This window comes from Cebus imitator, unplaced genomic scaffold (genome assembly GCF_001604975.1).
Source record: "Cebus imitator isolate Cc_AM_T3 unplaced genomic scaffold, Cebus_imitator-1.0 Scaffold874, whole genome shotgun sequence".
In the NCBI taxonomy this organism is placed as follows: Eukaryota; Metazoa; Chordata; class Mammalia; order Primates; family Cebidae; genus Cebus; species Cebus imitator.
The window spans coordinates 77353-81215 of NW_016108189.1; positions in this window are offsets into that span (position 1 = coordinate 77353).

The following is a 3863-nucleotide window of genomic DNA, read 5'->3' on the forward strand; positions in this document are numbered from 1 at the left end:
ATTCAGCGAGTTAGAAACACGTTTCTTCTAAAAGCCAGGATTGGATATTCCAGAGTGAAGGGTCCTGTAGGCTACAATGAGAAATATCTGGCTCTAAAACAAAAACGGAGCTATCTAGCAGAATGGTTGTAAATGTGTACATTCAACTGACATAGGTAAACTGATGTATGTATGCAGTAGTTCAGAAAACCTTTCTTTATGGAATCTAGAAACATATATTTCCAGCCATCTACAGGTATTTAAGAATTAACAGTAAGACTGCATGAAAAACACAAGAGAAAAGTATCTTTCAAACTGCTCTGCTGTGCGTTTGTTCACCTTAGGAAGTTGCATCTCTGTTTACATTCAGCGAGTTTGAACACGTTTCTTCTGAAAGCTGCATTTGGATATTCCAGAGTGAATGGGAGTGTAGTCTGTAAAGAGAAATATTTGGCTCAAAAACAGTAACGGAGCTATCTAGCAGAATGGTTCTTAAGGTGTACATTCACCTTTCACAGTTAAACTGATGTGTGTATACAGCAGTTCACAATCCCTTTCTTTGGAGAGTCTAGAAACAGATATTTAAAGCCATATACAGGCATATACGAATGAGCAGGGAGACTGTGTCTAAAACACAGGAGAAACGTATATTTCAAACTGCACTGCTGTGTGCTCACTCACCTTAGGAAGCTGCATCAATGTTTAGATTCAGCGAGTTAGAAACACATTTCTTCTAAAATCTGCGTTTGGATATTTCAGAGTAAATGGGAGTATAGGCTGTACTGAGAAATATCTGGCTGTAAAACAAAAAGGAAAGTATCTGGCAGAATGGTTGTCAAGGTATACAAACAACTTTCACAGTTAAACTGATGTTTGTATGCAGGAGCTCATAAACACTTTGAAGAATCTAGAAACAGGTATTTCCTGCCATTTACAGGCAAATAAGAATTAGAGGTAAGACTGCGTCTAAAACACAAGAGAAACATATCTTTCAAACTGCTCTGCTCTGTTATCGTTCACCTTAGAAATTTGCATCTATGTTTAGATTCAGCGAGTTAGAAACACTTTTCTTCTAAAAGCTGCGTGTCGCTATTCCAGAGTGAAAGGGAGTCTGTGCTGTAATGAGAAATATCTGGCTCTGAAACAAAAACTGAGCTATCTAGCAGGATGGTTGTCAAGGTGTACATTCAACTTACAGGGTTAAACTGATATGTGTGTGTAGCAGTTCAGAAACCCTTTCTTTGGAGAACCTAGAAATGGATATTTCTACCCATATACAGGCATATAAGAATTAGCAGTAAAACTGCATCTAAAACACAGGAGAAATGTATGTTTCAAACTGCTCTGCTGTGTGTTGTTTCACCTTAGGAAGTTGCATCTATGTTGAGATTCAGCGAGTTAGAAAAACGTTAATTCTAAATGCAGTGTTTGGATATTCCAGAGGGAATGGGGCCATACGCTATAATGAGAAATATCTGGCTCTAAAACAAAAACGGAGCTATGCAGCAGAGTGGATGTCAAGGTGGGCATTCAACTTGCAGACAGGAACTGATGTGCGAATGCAACAGTTAAGAAACCCTTTATTTGGAGAATCTAGAAATGGATATTTCCAGCCATATAAAGGCATATAAGAATAAGCAGTAAGACTGCATCTAAAACACGGGAGAAACTTATATTTTAATCTGCTCTGCTGTGTTGGTTCACCTTAGAACAGTGCAGCTGAGTTTAGATTCAGCGAGTTAGAAACACGTTTCTTCTAAATGCAGGGTTTGGATATTGCAGAGGGAATGGGGCCATAAGCTATAATGAGAAATATCTGGCTCTAAAACAAAGATGGAGCTATCTAGCAGAATGGTTGTCAAGGTGTGCATTCAACTTGCAGACGTAAACTGCTGTGTGTATGTAGCAGTTCAGAAACCCTTTCTCTGGAGAATCTAGAAAAGGATATATCGAGCCGTATACAGGCATATAAGAATTAGCAGTAAGACTGCGTCTAAAACACAGGAGAAACTTATATTTCAAACTGCTCTGCTGTGTGTTGGTTCATCTCAGGAATTTGCATCTATGTACAGATTCAGCGAGTTGGAAACACGTTTCTTCTAAAAGCTGCGTTTGTATATTCCAGAGTGAATGGGAGTGTATGCTGTAATGAGAAATATCTGGCTCTAAAACAAAAACGGAGCTATCTAGCAGAATGGTTTTCAAGGTGCACATTCAACGTACAGAGTTAAACTGATGTGTGTATGTAGCACTTCAGAAAACCTTTCTTTACAGAATCTAGGAATGCATATTTCCAGCCGTATACAGACATATAATAATTATCAGTAAGAAGGCGTCTAAAACACAGGAGAAACGTATATTTCAAACTGCTCTGTTTTGTGTTCGTTGACGTTAGGGAGTTACATCTATGTTTCAATTCAGCGAGTCAGAAACACGTTTCTTCTAAAAGCAGCATTTGGATATTCCAGAGGAAATGGGGCTATATGCTATAATGAGAAATATCTGGCTCTAGAACAAAAACGGAGCTATCTAGCAGAGCGGTTGTCAAGGTGTAGAGTCAAATTACAGAATTAAACTGATATGTGCATGTAGCAGTCAGAAACATTTTCTATGTAGAATCTAGAAACGGATATTTCCACCATATGCAGGCATATAAGAATTAGCAGTAAGACTGCGTCTAAAACACAGGAGAAACGTATATTTCAAACTGCTCTGCTGTGTGTTGGTTCACCTTTAGAAGTTGCATCTATCTTTAGATTCAGGGAGTTGGAAACACTTTTCTTCTAAAGCTGCATTTGGATATTCCAGAATGAATCGGAGTCTATGCTGTAATGAGAAATATCTGGCTCTAAAATAAAAATGGAGGTATTAGCAGAATGATTCTCAAGGTTTATATTCAACTTACAGTGTTAACCTGCTGTGTGTATGCAGCAGTACAGAAAGCCGTATTTGGAGAATCTAGAAATGGATATTTCCAGCAATATGCAGGCATATAAGAATTAGCATTAAGACTGCGTCTAAAACAAAGGAGAAACTTATATTTCAAGGTGCTCTACTGTTTGTTCGTTCACGTTAGGAAGTTGCATCTAAGTTTAGATTCAGCGAGCTGGAAACACATTTCTTCTAAAAGCTGTGTTTGCATATTCCAGAGTAAATGGGAGTATATGCTGTAATGAGAAATATCTGGCTCTAAAACAAAAACGAAGTTATCTAGCAGAATGGTTGTGAAGGTGTACATTCAGCTTGCAGAATTAAACTGATGTGTGAATGTAGTAGTTCAGAAACCCTTTCTTTGGTGAATCTAGAGACAGATATTTCCAACCAAATAGAGGCATATAAGAATTATCAGTAAGAAGGCGACTAAAACACAGGAGAAACATATATTTCAAACTGTTCTGCTGTGTATTCATTGACGTTAGGAAGTTACATCTATGTTTCATTTCAGCACGTTAGCAACACGTTTCATCTAAAAGCAGCCTTTGGATATTCCAGAGGAAATGGGGCTATATGCCATAATGAGAAATATCTGGCTCTAGAACAAAAACGGAGCTATCTAGCGGTACGGTTCTCAAGGTGTACATTCAAATTACAGAGTTAAACTGATGTGTGCATGTAGCAGTTCAGAAACTCTCTCTATGCAGAAGCTAGAAACGGATATTTCCAGCCATATAATGGCATATAAGAATTAGCAGTAAGTGCTCCCCTCCCTTTGTCCATGTGCTCTCATCGTTCAACACCCGCCTATGAGTGAGAACATGTGGTGTTTGATCTTCTGCTCCCCTGTCAGTTTGCTGAGAATGATGGTTTCCAGGTTCATCCATGTCCCCACAAAGGACCCAAACTCATCGTTTTTGATGGCTGCATAATATTCCATGGTGTATATG